The sequence below is a fragment of the Emydura macquarii genome, unplaced genomic scaffold (genome assembly GCF_026122565.2).
Source record: "Emydura macquarii macquarii isolate MOO-44397 ecotype Brisbane River unplaced genomic scaffold, CSIRO-AGI_Emac_v2 contig_1230, whole genome shotgun sequence".
NCBI lineage: Eukaryota > Metazoa > Chordata > Testudines > Chelidae > Emydura > Emydura macquarii.
The window spans coordinates 11,231,446-11,248,345 of NW_027131367.1; the positions used below are offsets into that span (position 1 = coordinate 11,231,446).

The 16,900-nt window shown below is 41.3% G+C and overlaps 1 long non-coding RNA gene across 1 annotated transcript in view; it reads left to right on the plus strand.

Moving 5' to 3' along the window:
* LOC137152657 (uncharacterized) overlaps window positions 1-16,900 on the plus strand; it is a 60,020-nt gene that overhangs the window by 26,076 nt on the left and 17,044 nt on the right. The window contains exons 2-3 of the long non-coding RNA XR_010919567.1: window positions 263-399; window positions 5,957-6,093. This is a non-coding gene — a long non-coding RNA (uncharacterized lncRNA). The remainder of the gene's footprint in view (window positions 1-262; window positions 400-5,956; window positions 6,094-16,900) is intronic.

A 16,900-nucleotide genomic window follows, 5' to 3' on the forward strand; every position in this document is an offset into this window, starting at 1 on the left:
AGGAATGTCCATGGAAAAATTTCTTTAGATATTATTTCCAAACCAAATTATTTCTTTAGGTATTATTTCCAGGCATGATTTCTAAGTGAAGAACTTGGTCCAGACAACTTTTATGCATCCAACTCTTTGGCTTTTCAGAGAAAATGAATAACTAGAATGAGACAGTTTTATGAAGGAGATAAATAACCTTTAATTAGTACCATAGTAAACCTCAAACAAATGTCTGCTACTATGGATAACCTGAAAATTGCTTCCATCTCAGAGACTGCTTCGTAGCTGGAATTTTCCACGGAGCCAAAGCGTTATGCCTCCAAATCCCACTAAAATCCAAGAGGAAATGAACATCAAACTCCTTAGTCTCATTTGAAAAATCCCAGACAGTCTCTACCTGCAAAAGAGGTAAAATCTTCCCCATGGTAAACACGGAAATAAAACTACTCCAATTTATTTGTGGGGGAGGATCGTTATAGGGAGTTAGTAACTGATGATGATCCAACAGAAGAAGTTATCAAGCCTTGCCTTGGGCTTTATTCCTGGCTGGTTGGAAAGTGAATTTCAGTTTAAAGATGGAAGTAGGTTTGAAAAGAACACTAACATGACTGGAGATAACTGTTTGGTCCTTCCTGCCTGCCGAGTACGGTGCTGCCGAGTCCCGTGCTCTTTAGAAGCGATCATCTGCGTCATGTAAGCATCCTAGCTCTGTCTATGGTCAGGCACTGTTTGTTGTTAACATATCATATGTAGTTTCCGTGAGAAAAACCTTACAGAAGGGCTAGTATCGTCTCAGAACTACTTCTTTCTTAATTGTCTTGAGGGTTGGGTTATATAAAGCTTATGAGGAAGCAGGTGGAATGTCTCATTAACTCTGTAGCTTGCTGGTTGCCTGAGACATGAAGTAGGAGGAGTGGGGAGGAAAGAAGTTTGAAACCACCCCTCTCAACTTAAACTTATTTTTAGTTTAACACATCTGTGCTCACCCAGGCTTCTGGATGCATCAGAGCTCAATACTGCAGCAATCAGGACAGAACAGTACTGGTTATAAAGCACAGGTGCTAGTTTCTCTGCGGAGAAAAAGGACCACTACATTCCACTCCATATGAAGTTCACATTTGTGGTTATGTGATTTCCCCTCTCCCTATTCCTGCAACTCCATCAGAAGGAAACAGAAGTAATTATTTGTTACCTTCCCGACTTATTTCAACTATATATATCTATGATTTAACTACATATGTGCAACCAAATTAGAAACCACATTATGGAGGGGGGACATGAAAGGAATAACATGGCATATAATGTCTACATGTAGGATTGTCTCCAGTTTTTCATTACTTAAAAAGCAACCCATATTTCACATGGCATAAGATAATACTTTGCAGTTCTCCAGCACCCTTTCAGGGTGCTTCACAAACACTGACTGATCTTCACAACACCATGGGGAAGTAGTACATTCCCCATTTAAAGACAGACAACACTACCAAAACACACCCTACATACAAAATTCTTCCCTTGGGGAGAGGATGAGAGAACAAATCACATGTGACAAATGTTGCTCATGTCACTTAATGCATGGCTGGAAGGCACTCAGCTATTGTGGTGATGAGGGTGACATAAGAACCTGTGAAGAATAGAAGAGGGCAGTTCATTTTAGAAAAGTGGAGCCCATCTGAATTATACATCTGTTCCTCTAATTTACATCACAGCCCATGAGGCTGATGGGGGCATCAGCAGGGACCCATTTTAATAATTTCTTTATAGACATTTTCCAAATAAGACTGGTAGTGATGGGTTGATTAATCTCTTTTTAATTATAATTCCCCCTCTAGTCCCAATGTCTGATTGCTGATCTGCATGCTAGAGAGAGAGACAGCTGCAATGCAGGCTAGCTCCAGTCCATCTGCTGAACACTGCACATGCTGTTTGCATGACTTGGGGTAGATTGAGAGGAAGAGGCATAACAATGCAAGGGTTGAGAGACCAGGGAACAAGTAGGCAGTTCCCCTCCCCATCCCCTCTTGTCTTCCAGCAGATTCTCAAACTGCAGTAGCTCTTCTGAATTGAGTAAACTATATATATAATGCAGTGCCTTGACTGTACACTCCTTGGGGTTGGGATTGTGTCTTTACACAGAATAAAGTGTTATACATACTGTGGGCACTGACTACAAATCTTCAAAAGCCACCTAAACCCATTGATGTCAATTGGATTTTTCCTGTTGGCATAAGTAGACTTTGAATTAGGCTCTTTATATTTTGGAATAACAGGTTTTGCTAACAGACCCTCATTCCTCTTTCAATTGTTAGCAGGTATTTTTTATAAACAGGTAGATTTCAATTAATCTAGCCCTTGTAAACAAATCTAGCCCTTGTAACTGCTCAGAGAATATTCATCAGCAAACTGCCATTTCCTTTGAGTTTATTTAGCATTCAATCCAGAGTAAAACATTTATCAAATAAACTTGACCGTGAATGCTAAATTCAAAATAAATTGCTTAGTTGCAATTGATCAGATGAATCGCATGGTATTTCTGATCCCTGTTCAGACAAGAATATAAATGTTTCTGGAGGTTTACACTGAAATGTTCTTTAAATTTTACTTTTTGCAAACATCTGCAGCCACACTCAAATCATTTGACTGTACAGAAGGAAAAAAAACACAAAAAGTTGGCACAAACATGTGAGAGGCAGCAAGGACCAAAAGGTTACTCCATGGGACTAGGAGTTGGATGATCTGTGTTCAGTCCCTCTCTGCCTTCGTATACTTTTGGGTCAGTTAATCTCTCACCCATCATTAATATTGGACTAACACTACTTATTTAACTACCTACCATACAAGAATTTGGCACTATCATGTCATAATGGTTGTTTGAGGATTATTGTTTGAAGGACTTTACTACAAAGTTGTGGGTTTTGCTAGAGTAATTATGGATTCCCAGGAAGATAGGTATGTAGTACAGTACACTGAATAAACTTGAGTCTCACGTCTCTGTTCCTTGGGGCAGTTCATATACGTGCAGCCTTCTAGTTCAGTGTTAAGTGTTAACTTAGTTTAAAAACTCACCAAAGGTTCTTAAGCAAAATAAGCAGTCATGGGACAAGAGGGAAGGAACTCTCATGGATCAGTAACTTGTTAAAAGACAGAAAATAAAGGGTAGGAATAAATGGTCAGTTTTCATAATGGAGAGAGGTAAACAGTGGGGACCCACAGGGATCTGTACTGGAACCACTACTGTTGTATATATTCATAAATGATATGGAAAAGGGGATAAACAGGGAGGTGGCACAGTCTGCAGATGATACAAAATTAGTTGAGAGTTAAATCCAAAGCAGACTGCAAAGAGTTACAAAGGGATCTCACAAAACCAAGTGACTGGGCAACAAAATGGCAGATGAAATTCAGTGTTGATAAATGCAAAGTAATGCACATTGGAAACATAATCCCGACTACAAGTACAAAATGATGGAGTCTAAATTAGCTGATACTGCTCAAGAAAGAGGTCTTGAAGTCATGGTGGCTAGTTCTCTGAAATCATCTGCTCAATGTGCAGCGGCAGTCAAAACAGCTAACAGAGTGTTAGGAACTTTTAAGGAAGGGTTAGATAATAAAACAGTAAATATCATAATGCCATTATACAAATCCATGGTGTACACACCCTTTGAATACTGCATGCAAGTCTGGTTGCCCCATCTCCAAAAAGATACCTTAAAATAGGAAAAGGTACAGGGAAAGGCAACAGATATGATAAGGGGTGTGGAACAGCTTCCATCTGAGGAGAGATTAAAAAGACTGGGATTGTTCATCTTGGAAAAGAGATAACTAAGGGGAGATATGATTGAGGTCTATAAAATCATGAATGGTATGGAGAAAGTGAATAAAGAAGTGTTATTTATCCCTTCACATAACACAAGAACTAGGGGTTATCTGATTAAATTAATAGGCAGCAGTTTAAAACCAAACATAGGGAAGTACTTCACACAACACAAGTCAACCTGTGGAACTTGTTGCCAGGGACGTTTTGAAGGCCAAAAATGTAAGTGGGTTGAAAAAAAGAATTAGATGAGTTCATGGTGGATAGATACACCAACGGCTATTAGTCAAGATGGTCAGACACACAACCCCATGCTCTAGGTGTCCTAAGTCTCTGACTGCCAGATTCTGGGCCAGGACAACAGGGGATGGATCACTCGATAATTGCCAGTGCCAGATACTTTAAAGGGAATGAACAGATTCAGAATGTCGGAAGACAGGATACTGGGCTAGATGGACCATGGGTCTGACCAAGTTTGACTGTTCTTATGTTATTAAATCAAAGCATTAAAATAGCAGAATAAATTTAAAAATTAATCCTAACACCTGACAGCATTTAAAGTAATAAAATAACTTAAAAATCGCTTAATAATTATTCCATTACAGAGGAAGAATAAGCAGCCTTCTATAACTCTAAAATATCACAGTGTTCATTGACAACACATTGAGTCTCCTGAAGAGGAAACCTAGGATACATGGACGCATTCATGCAGTATGTACACGCACAGGGAGGGTATAACTATGACAGCATTTAAGAATTATCTGATCTCTAAAAGCTCGGGGCCATGTGATCTTTAGCAGCATTTAAGATTATATGTCTGTTTAGGATGTTGTGAAACAAGACAGGCTCCTCAAAAGGACTTGAAGACCGAAGTAAGGAGAACTCTTTTGAAGAGCAATCAGAAAGTTAGATGTGAATGAGGAACATCATAATACAAAAATACACTCTAGGACAGGGTGACCATACTGTGGATCATGAGCTGCATGTGGCTCTTTTACAGTTAAAGTGCAGCCCGTGGAGCCCCTGATGCCACCCCATTCTCTGCCTACCAGACTGGGGTGGAGAGCTAAGAGCTTCTGCCCTGCGGCAGGGTGGAGGGGCTAGAGAATTCTGCCCACAGGGGAGGAGGGTCACAGAGGATCAGTAAGTTTGGCCACCCCTGCTCTAGGAGAATGGTTTTACAGGGCATTGAACTTACTGTTCAGATTTTCTTTGCTATGTCTGAATGGAGAAGGGTGGTTAGTTTCAGCAGTCCGGGATTTTCCCCAGTATTTCAAGGGCCACTGATTATGAAGGAAGGTTCTCTCTTCATGGTGACTTGCCATCTTTAGTGTAATAATGAACTGATAGTGGCCTGGGTCAACGTACTACACAGGACTTAGTACTACAGATGACTTTGAATCTTTGAGGCAAAACTATATCAACTGGAGTTATCCTTAAGACCTTGCGCCCTGCCAGTTTAACTCTGTACTCAAATGACTATATGATAGCTGAGAGCTTTGCAGATCCATATGGGAGGGAGGGAGCTCATTGCAGGGAACAGACAGACAGATAGACACAGGTGCGTGCATGCATACGGATCACTAGGCTTGAATCTCAACCCCAGGTTTAGAAGGTCAGACTTTTCAACTATCCTGTCCACAATCCATACTCTCAAAGTAAGGACAAGAGAGTCTCGCATTGCTAGGTAACTTACAGAAGGTGCATTTAAAATCTACTCTCTAGATTTAGTCGGCTGCAAGCCAGACCACTTAACGCTATTGCCATGTACTCTATATATTGTGGCCTTTGTTACATACAACAGCACCATGTACTGTAACCAAAGTACAATGCATTAATCAATTTTAAATTAAAAGGTCAGCCAGATTTGTTTACTCAGTAGTAAGTATATCTGTATAATCATGGAAAGACATTAGCGTATTTTTACCATATAATAAAACTTTAACACAAGGGTCAATAGTGAAAGGCCAGGTCACCTATTCCGATCACTGCTATTGATTGTGTATAAAATCTGGGCAACTAGCTTTCTGTTGCTGTGACTCAGTTTACCCATCTGTAGAAGGAGGCTAATATTTCTCAATTCACAGGGTGTTGTAAAGGCACCTTATTATTATTATTATTATTGTTATTTATTAATCCTGTTTATTACAGGATTGCCGCAGGATCAAGCAAGAATTGAACGCATTGTGCTAGGCACTGTACAGAGTTAGCTGGTCCCTACTCTGAAGAGACTAATCTAACCAGACCAGAGAGACACAAGGCAATGGAAGGGGAAGAACACAAACAGAGTGAGCAATGTAACAGCAGCAAACACGTTATTTTCATGTTTTGTTTTGGGGTGGTTTTTTTGGGGGGGTGCATAGATAGGAGGGGGTAATCTAAATAGAAAGAAAAGTGAAGGGAAAGGTGATAAGGAAGGAAACTGAGGGGGCGTAGGGAAGATATGAAGTGAAGCTGAGGTGAAGGCTGTAAGGGAGGGGAATGTTTGGAGCAAACAGCCAATCAGCACAGGGCAGAGAAGGTCCAATCAAAACTATAGAAAATTCTCTGAAAATCCCTGCATTGGTTGGTTCTGCAGCTGTTCATGCAGGTTGGAGTTTCGCAGGTTATTTTCTGCAGTTATTCCATAAAGGTCACGTGGTTTGGGAGGGTGGGGAGGGTAGGTATCTCCTGGGTCCTAGTTTTCCCAGAATGGGATGAGAGTGAGATTTGGGTCTGGGAGTAATGCTGTGGGGCGGAGTGGCCCTGGCTGAGCCCAGTTCACCAGGTTCTTAAGACATGCTGAGAACCTCCAGAGAGAGGCTCCTTAAATTAAGTAACTAGCATAGCTCTTTATATACAGTGCATGAAGATTTTTCCAGTTAATTTGACATATTGGATACACCAAATGTACTTTGCATAAATTGGGGGGGGGGGGAGGAGAAAAAAGAACTACTTTATTGGTTCAGTGACAGTCAGAGTACAAGCTCCATGAGGGCGGAACCATGTTTTGCTCTGCTTTGTACAGCTCCAAGCACACTGACAGCACTTTCATACTAAAACTCCTCACCACAGCCATATAATGGAGAATGTTTAGAAGCTGCATTATATATAATAAACTTGTACAGCTCTTTGGTCCAACCACCTTTAAGGCCATAGCCTAGTGAAGAAAGCTGCTTAAACATACTCTTCTAAATAAAGCTTACCATTTCAGGACAATGCTATTGCTTAGCTCCAAGAACTGATAAATCCTCAAAGCTTTTAACCTTTGCCCTAGCAGGCAGACAACAAAATGGGGAAGCCCCAGCAACTTGAACTTCTGATGATCCCAGAGACATGTCCCACTGAGAGGAAACCAAATTCCCCTATGTAGTTCATGCTTTGTGCTCAGCTCCAACAAGGCGTTCACTCTACAACAGTGAAGAAGCAGCACAGTTGACTATCTTCTAAGGGAGAAGAGGATGACTTTTCAGGTTTGTCTAAGGGAGTAGACAAGTGATTAAACTTTCCTACTTAAGCAAAGAATTAGGATGCTGGGATGTAGAAAAGGAAAAAGGCAGAAGAGTTCAATGTGGCACAGCACAAAAGGGTGGTATTGTGGAACTGCACTTCGAATTCGGGTGTCAATAGACAGGCAGTTGAACTGTAAGAAGGCAATATAGATAAGGAGTTTCAAGGTAGTTAGGAAGACTGACTTTCATTAATAGTGACTGTCTAACCATGGTGCATGGAGAATTTGTTAGTGGTCTGCAAACAGGTGGCTAGTCCCATGATGCTGGCTCCTCCTCTCTATTTCAATCTGCTATATTGCATTAAGACAACTAAAAATAAATACATACTTTCCATGTAAGCAATTCACTGTAGTTGCCACATGAATATTATGTGACTGAACAGAGAAGGTGGTTTCCCTGAGACAAGACTATTATTTTGTGATCCATGCCATGAAAAAGATTGAGAATCACTATGTTTGAATAATCATTAGTTCACAATTTCTAAGTAACACTTGTCAAGAAGATGGATTTCAGAAACCTACTCAACATGGTAAGCAGGCACAAAGAAAGATATTGTTTATTACACCTTTTTCACCCGTGTAGTTAGCCAATTTTCAGGGGCTAGTGGGTTGTCACCATTAGGAGGAGAAACTGATGATGGAGTCAGGAATTTCTTTGATGCAATCCTTTATTTACCCACAATGTACAAAGTCCTCTTTCCTAGAACACAGTAGGAACCAAACAGGAGAGTTTCTGTGCTCACAGTTCAAGCCTCTTTTCAATCAACTCTGTACTCAAAAGTTCTCTCAACTTTTATTCTCAGTGTCATGCTACCAGAGTTTTTCTGCTGTCTTCTTTCTTTCTGCTGGCTTCTTTGATCCTTCAGTGTTTATTGGTCTTGGTGCTTCTCTCATACACTCAGCTTCACCAATCAATGGGCCAGCCCCATGTTTGTAATATCAATCTCCAGGGAAACACCTTGGACCCCGTCATTCAACTTCTACTCAAGCCTTGTCCTGTGCTTGTGTTGCAGGTGCCGGCTCTTATTTCTCAACTATCTGGTTCCATAAAGGAGCTTGATTGTTTCTTATGTTTATCCTGAAGGGCGGGTGGCTGTTATACCCACCAGCTTCAGTGAGATTTTGCCCAACCCCCAGTATACCAATAAACCTTTAAATAAAATAAAGAGTAACTACCAAAGGGAATTGCATAACCTGAATCTACAATAGAAACAAGCACGTAGGCTCAGTTCCACATTTCTCACATGCCCAAAACTCTAACTTCAGTGGGAGTTTTGAATGTGCAAGGAATACAGGAGAGAGCCTTTAGAGGATGGAAGTGATAGCTATCGAAGGTGGGGAAAATATGTAAGGAGGGAAAATATGAATTGGTGGACTGAATATGGGACTGGTAGTGAGGAATGAATGCTGGTTCCAATATGGACTCCCTCTGACTCTGAGCAAGCCTCTGTTCCTCCCTCTATAAAATGCGGCTAAGAATTACTTGGCTCACAGGAGTGTTGAGAGAACTTGTTTGTTGGTAAAGTGCCTTGAACATGAAAATGTAATCACATACGACATTTACCAAAATAGAGCATGGATTGCCTGTCTTCCTAACATTAAAGGCTGATCTTAGGATACAGGTTTGGTTATTATGAGTTCCAAAAAGCCGTGTTTTTGGATTCTATTGTTCGAGTTTTCTCAGGCTTGGGTATCCTGATGCATATGACTTGTTAGTGGGAGACTCTTTGGTCTAAGCTCACTCAAATACCAGCCCAAAATCTTATCTTAAACTCCTTGGGACCATATCCAATTTTTATTTTATTCTTGACTACAGAAGACCATACTGTAGACCCCCCATCATTCTTAGGAACTTTTATAATGATTGCTGATCGCAGAAGTGGGGTAAATGTGCAATTTATTCTTTTAAGTGGCCAAAGAAAGCTAAACTATTTCAAACAACAAAACCTAAAATACGAATGAATGGCATTGCATCTTCATGGGAACAAGTGCAGCACCGCTGAGTGTCTTGGTTCTCACCCTTCCTTTGTGTTTTTACTGGCTTCTGCTTAGGAAAGTGAACACATTCCTCACAATGTTGGCAAGGTTCCAATAAAGCAATTCCTTCTAAACTACAGCGGTTGAGCCAGCCATGCAATCCCTCCTTCCTTTGGATTGTATCCTCTCTCATTTGCCAGCACCTTTGCTGCTTATTCCATCCCATCATCAGGACCCTTGGTGCTGTTCCTGGAATTCCTTCTCCAATGGCCTCTATTCAGGTTCCACCCTGAGACCAAACTGACAAAAGATACCAATTCAGCAAAGTATCGTATGCTCAAGTCTAATTCACTGAGATTTTCAGCACGTTAGAAGCATGGAGAGGTACAGTCTCTTCCTCCCCCCTCAGCAACTGACTCCATTCTCCAGTTCAGCAGTCCATCTCTGTTCAGCAAATCACTTGAATATCTAAAGTTAAGCACATGCTTAAACGAGCCAGATTGCTGAACTGAAGCTTGAGGTCAGTTGCTGAAATGTGACAGCTAGGCTCTATCCGTGTTTCTAATAGGCTAGGAATCATGCTGAAGATAAACTAATCTAACAAAGCACACTTAATAACTTGCAGTTCTATAGCACCTTCCACCCAAGGATTTAATTAATTAAACCTCCCACCACTGTTGATAGTTATTGTGCTTAGTTTTCAGACAGGGAGACAGTGCTCCAGAGAGGTAAAGGACCTGATTTTGAGGACCGCTAAACATCTGCAGTTGCAGTTGAAATCCAACGGGAGCTGCAGGAGCTCAGTGGCTTGGAATTTCAGGCCCAAGTGACATGCAACTGGTTTCAGAGAGGAATCAAATGCTGAAATGGGCTCCCAGTTCCTTGCTCTAACTACTAGACCACAGTCTTTCATTGTAACAATACCAGACCTGTCTACAGATGGAAAGTTAAATAAAGCCTTTCTTGAGGACGTCACATACACTAGAAAAGAAAGGGTTCAAATCAATTCAAATATTTTAAATGTTAACAGATCAGGCAGTTCTGATGGGAAAAGTCTATTTAAACATGTAAATTAAGAGACTTGTAATTTTCCTAGTTTAGATTTATTTTTAAATGAGAAATCATATCAGTAATCAAACAATACCAGCTGCAGAACAGCAAAGAGCTGCAATCATGGAAATAAACGGTGCATCTGCAAAAAACAGTAGGAAGTACATGAATGCAGACAGAGGACCATGTAAAATACAGAGACACAGAATAATTGAAGCCCCTGGCAAAGAGCTGAGGGATGTGTAGGGGAGGAGGGGTTGCTTGTGGACAAAGGATTACTTATGTACCTGATAGAACACAATGTGGCAGGGCATTGAGGGTGCAGGGGAAAAGCTCTAGAATGTGGCAGTCCTTCCAGAATAAGAAACTCAATGTCAACACATGTGGATAGCGATGTTCTCTGAGAGATTTTCCGAGAGCTACACGAAATGAGACCCATTTGAGCCATAACAGTAGCTGGCTTAGGGCTTTTCCACCTCTTTGCCATTAAAAGACAATATTAGGGGCAGCATGTAAAGTACTAGGACAGGGGTGTCAAACTCATTTGCTATTTGAATTAAATGTACTTCAAGTGGGCCATATACAGCATAAATCGAAATACTAGGCACTTCTGTGGCGCTGTGTCTCGTGCACACAGTGCTCCATGCACTACCGCGAGATCTCGTGGCAGCGTACTCCCCGGTGGCAGCGCGCGACGCTGCCAGAGAGTACAATGCCATGAGATGTCGTGGCAGCACGTGCTGCCGCCAGGGGCCCGACCAAAAAGGTTGGCAGGCCGTATCCAGCCCATGGGTCACATGTTTGACACTCCTGATCTAGGGCCAAATTAGCCATTCTTGCCATGGTGGTAACTGGGACAGAATTCATATTACTGGGTGCTTTCCCCACCGTTATCTATCATCAAATGTCACTTCTCACCAGTAATCTTTAAGCTGTACAGTGATTTGGCCATTACTTGACCTTACTTCCAACAGCGGGAGTTTTACTATAGTTGAGGTCTGAGTAAAGGCTTCAGAATTTAGCCCTAATTTTACAACAGAAACAGAGAATGTGGCCAAGGTTGGCAGTGAGCAACAAAGATAGGTCTACACAGCATGCTAAGCCCGGGTCTGCCTGACCAGGGCCTGAAGATCTGGTGTTTCTGATCCTGTGCTTGAGCATCATCCATACGGCACTGGAAACCTGGGCCTCACAACCATGCCATGCATTCATGCTGCGCTATGCAGACTTGAGTCAGAACATCAGCTTCTGTGGGTATATACCCTCATATCCCAGAGGTCCTAGCACCTTCACCAGCTGAAGCTGCTCTAGGGCTCGGTTCATAATGGGTTGTGGGAGAACTTGCCTGCCTGTCTGTCCTGAGGGAGTTTACTGGAATTGTTTTTAACCTGCAAACACACCCAGCCAAGCCATTTTGCAACTGCACAGCCCCAGCAGCCGGAGCCCAAAATGGAACCTGATCCAGTGGAAAACTTCTCCACCCCATGCTCTGTCCTACTTCAGAAAACAGGCGGAGCATCTGCCAGATGCTGGTGGACATTTTATCAGCAGTTTTTGAACTACCAAAGTCACCTCTCAAAAGGAGGAAACTGACATGCCAGTGGTGAGCTAACAGGTGCTGTTCCTGCCTGTTGCTTTAGCCAAAGATTCCCCTTTGGAAGACCGATGCTTCTGAAGCAGGGCTACAAGCACAGACTGGTGGGACCACATCGTCATGCAGATCTGGGATGACCAACAGTGGGAGAACTTTTGCCTGAAGCAGACATTCCTGGGGTTTGTGAGCAGCTTGCGCCAACCCACGTGACACCCATGTGAGCGAGGCCAGGCCAGTTCAGAAGCTGGTCCCTAGCCATCTGGAAGCTGGCTCCCTTAGACTGTTACAGGTCTGTGGGTAACCAGTTTGGAGTTGACAAATCAACTGTGGGGGTGATTGCAGCAGAGGCTTGTGAGGCGATCAGGACTGTGATATACCTAGAGGTGATGGGGGTTACAAATGTTCCTGGAATAATTGCTGGGACCACCGATGGAACAAGGAGCACAAACTACTAAGGTTATTACGCCATCATTCAGCAGGTCCTGGCTGACCACTGGCAAGATTCATGGACACTAACACGGGATGTACTGGCAGGGTGCATGTTGTCAGGGGTTTTCCAGAGATTAGGACTTGATCTTCATGGACAAACTGGGACACTATTCCCACCAAATGTCTGTTAGAAACAGAGTCACTATCCCCACTGTTGTTCTAGGGGACCCTGCTTACCCCCTGCTGCCATGGCTTATGAAACCAGACCCTGATTTCAGAGGACCTGGCAAAACAGAAGGTTCAGCTACATGATCGTAGCTGTAGGATGGTGGTGAAATGTGCATTTGGCAGATTGAAATCCTCATTGGCACTGCCTTCAAAATCTTTTGGATGCCAGTGTCATCAATACAGTCTGCATGATAGTGGCCTGCTGTGTTCTGCATACTGTCTGCAAGGACAAGGAGAGACCACCAGCCCCAAGACACTGCTGCATTTCTGAACTGGTACACACAGCTAGACCATGCACCTGTCATGACTGGTGCTGAATCCACACATGCAACAGAAACCAGGGATGTTTGTGCACCCACATAATGGATTTGAATGGTCTCATGCATGAGACTGAAATGGTTTTCAAGGTTATGCTGTGTATGGATGTGGGGCAGCTCTGGAATGTTGTTTAAATGTGCTGGTATTATCTATTAAGAATTTTGTAAACACCTTCAAGAAATGAATGGAGATGTATTATGCATTTTATAAATACTGACCACGTACTACAGTGATCTCATTTTGTAAATGTTTATTATGAAATGTATTGAGAATGTGCACCTGACGACATTCAGTACAGTCTGTGCCACTTTTAGCATTAGACATAATAAACTTTCTGTTGTATCCTTGTGTATAAATTCAACTCTTTATTTTACATATTATATACAAATATTTACATACCAATGTAAGAACCAGAAAAACAGACCAGTTGCCACCAAAACATACAACATAATAAACTCTGTGCCAAAACAGTGAAAAGTTCTCAACTTCTCAAACATGTTCTTGGATGTCCCCTGTCTCTTTGTTCTTCTTGGCCCTTGTGGTGCATTTTGTATGTGTGGGCTGGAAATGGACTGGCATGGATGAATGCATGGGGTACATTTGTCCATTCCATATGCTACTGTTCATTGCATGTGACAGTGTCCAACTACTTCCCCAATTGTCCAAAGGCTGCATTGTCTGCAGTCCATGATAGTGGAGACGACTCAGACTGCTTTAATACAAGGTCAAAAGATTTTTTTTAAAAAATCAACAAGCTTTATTTTATTCACACAATACACCTGCCACTTCAAATGTCCTATGGAGCAGCAATGAAAGCTATCACACATCATGGTATATCACACATCGTGTGTGTGTGTGTGTGTGTGTGTGTGTGTGTGTGTGTGTGTGTGTGGCCTCTGGGCCTCAGTTTTCCCATCTGTAAAATGGTTAATGATACTGACCTTTCATAAAGTGCTTTGAGAGATATGGATGAAAAGCTATACAAGAGCTAGGTTTGTAATTTATTACTGTTGTTAGGGAAACTGGATTTAAAGCCTGAAGTGATGCAGCTTATACAATGAAGACACGTGGATGATAAGCAACATTGATGCAGATATTAGTTGACTAAGGCTCAAGTAATAACTCCTAGAATCAGGGCCCCCACATGGGCAGGGAAAGGGTACACTTTACTAGGGCCCGGAGGCCCTGGACGGCCCTGCCCAGGCTACAACCCCTATTACCCTGAGGTAAAAAATGTTCATGGCTCATGAGATTGTCTGTATGCGATGAAGGATTGTGGTATGTCTGTGGGAGGGCGCCTGTGTTACAAGTTTGTACTGGGCCCAAAAAATTATGCTTGGGCCCTTCCTAGATTCAATCCAATGGACAAATAAGAATAACGTATCAATGTTAAGACTCATGCACTGAGGTGTGGTGTATGCTGCTTGTTTGCATTTTCCCCCTTTCTCTCTCTCCTCTCCCCCACTTTATAGCAGCTTTCAGATCTACTATGCTTTTTGGAGTTTTCAGAAAATTGGTCTCTTATGGAAGTTAAGTGGTTGCCTTAGAGAGGCTTCACAGCACCCAGCTCCAAGGAAGACTGTCTTGATGGCCTGCAGTACATTCTCCTGAATAAACTGTTTTCTAAAAATTAGACTGAAGAGGTGGAGTTTCAGGAATCATGGGTTATTGGCTTTATTGACTATACTTTCCCTTGCTAAGAATGAGGCTTTTGCTGATGCTAAAAGACAGCTTTGAGACCTGAATGCCACCTAAAGAGTACAGCACTCAAGAGGAGAGAGATTGAAGGATGTTTTTATGTTCCAAGGATGCAATGAGATTTTTTTTTTTAAAGTCAAGAAACCTAAAACCGGCTAATTTTAGTCACTATGTAAAATAAAATAAGTGTACTAGAGAATGTTAAAGTGCTGGCACTGTTGAGCTCTGTGCTGGACTCAGACAAATTGCCCTGAGGCATTTACAATCTGAGTTACAAAATTAGTTTGTTGTTGAAAATAACATTAAGCTTCCCTCTGTGATCTCCTCACTACTGTAAAGAAAGAGAATCCCGATGGTGTGGGTCCACTTGAAGTCCATATAGTGTACTAGAAATTGAACTGGACATATCAATAACTGCTAAATGTATATTGCCTAGTTTGTAACTGAAGGTAACATTCTTGTCTGTATGTGTCTGACACACTTTATCTAGTTATCTCTCCCTATTCTTATATAGAGATCACATCATAGTATGAAAAGTAACATTAAACCAATTAACATAGATAAGGCTTTGGTCTGTTACATGTGCTCACTGGCCATCTAGTAAAGATAACTGTACCGTTTAACTGAGAATGTTCATTAGTTTAATACCAACAATATATTTTCCCCAGGGGAAAAAAGAACTAAAGTATATTCCAGGTTTGGGCAGGTTAGGCAGTGGGTGAAATGTTGCCAGCTCATCATTTTAAGATCATCAGTCTTCAGGCCCCAGCTCACAGAGGCGAGTGCGAATCTTGACTTTCACTTAAAAAATAAATTCTAGCCCTCATTTGTGGAGAAAAGCTTGAAAAGATGACCTGAGTGCACACAAAAGGCTAATCCCCCCTACCCCCGCCCCCAAATTCTACTATATTTAAAAATATCAAGATTTTTCCATCCTGCCTCACTTTTGAATGCTTGGGGTTGGTAATACTAGGTTTAGGTCATTGGCAATTGAGTTTCCTGAAGGAGGAGCCTGTAGCCCATGCCATGCCATCCTATACACTGTAAAAAAAAAATCCTTCTGATAAATTAGATACATAATAATCTCAATCCTGCCCCCATTGATGACAGTGGGAGTGTTGCCATTGACCTCAGCGGTAGAAAGATAAGGCCTAATGTGTGTGTATAAAGGAAAACGAACAGCTCAATGTTTTGTTTTAAATAATGCTGCCCACAAACTTGGTACCATTACAGAGTCTATAGAGAGCTTTTAATGACACTAAACTTTGCTGGTGATAATATATTTAATCTGATCCTTTTAAGAATTGGTGTGTTCAATTTTGTTATAAACCGGTGGTTGACAGTACACGAGTGAAAGATTGTGGCAGATATAGAGGATGAAGTACAGTTGACGTAATGCAAATTATGAGTTACATTAAATACACAACCTTATTAACGGGTTATCAGTGATCTATTTTGGTTGGTTCATAGTTCATAGTTCAGTGCATCTAACATAAGTAATAAATCATTCTATTTCTCTTTAATAAAGGCCCCTCTAACATTAAAGTTACCAGAAGATCTCAATTCATATTGTTTCTTCTGTCATAAGATGTTATGATTTTTTTAATTACTTTGTATTTTAAACAAAATAATTCTCCATTCTGTATTTTCAACATTGAACAGACTTCAGAAATTCTTTTTTAAAGCTTTGCTAATATCTTCTTCCAAGTTCAACATTTCCTGCCCAGAATATACATGACATTTATTCTTTCACTCATTCAGTAAGGACTGTATCTTTCACTCAGGTGAATACTAGAAATCAACGCTTGCAAGGAAAAGGGAATCCTGAACTCATAACTAGGCAGTGAGCAAATGGAGGAACTGTTTTTGAAATATATTGTTCTCTAAAATGAAACTTACAAAACACACCTACATTCCGTTAGTGATCCTGGACTGTTAAGAGACGTTCTTGGAGGTTTGGTAAACGATATTTGTACAGTGGTCAGAATTTCTTCCTAAAGGGGGAGAGGAAGAGGAGAGCAAACTTCACTCATTCTAAACTGAGTACTATAGCTGGGTGCTCAATCTGTTTCCGTACCTATTGTAAAAATATGTTTCATAGTATCCTTAATCAAGTCAAATATTTGAGGTGCATAGCCTCTCGCAAGGTCAAATTTCTCCCTGATTATGTTTATGTGGAACATCGTTGCTAGAGAATTTTTGAGTTTTATGACCATTGTTCCTGGTGAAGCTCACATTGAGGTACCCATGTTACGAAAATAGAACAAATATAAAACTATATGTAATTCACAAGAAGAAAAACTGAGCATGC